Below are 373 nucleotides of genomic sequence, written 5' to 3'. Positions count from 1 at the left end.
AAATTTTCCCAAACCCCCCACTGGGGAAATTTTTTAAAATTAATTAATAGATTTTTGGTATATTTAAAAAAAAATTTTTAAAAAAAATTTAATAAAATATATGGGAAATTGGGGGTTTGGTTTGAATTTAAATCAATTTTAACCCCAAATAATTAAAAATTCCCTTTTTTTATTTAATATAATAAATATGTTATATATAAACCCAAAATTGCACATTTTTTGGGGGTTTAATTTTTTAAATTTTTATAATAATTTTAAATTTTTATTTTATATAATGTGTTTTTATTATTTTATAAAATATAATCGAATTATTAATTTAAATTTTAAATAATTTTCCCCCATAGGGGGTGGGAAAAATTTTCCTTTTTTAAAA

Source organism: Penaeus monodon, chromosome 20 (assembly GCF_015228065.2).
Source record: "Penaeus monodon isolate SGIC_2016 chromosome 20, NSTDA_Pmon_1, whole genome shotgun sequence".
Taxonomy (NCBI): domain Eukaryota; kingdom Metazoa; phylum Arthropoda; class Malacostraca; order Decapoda; family Penaeidae; genus Penaeus; species Penaeus monodon.
This window is presented reverse-complemented; position numbering follows the sequence as displayed.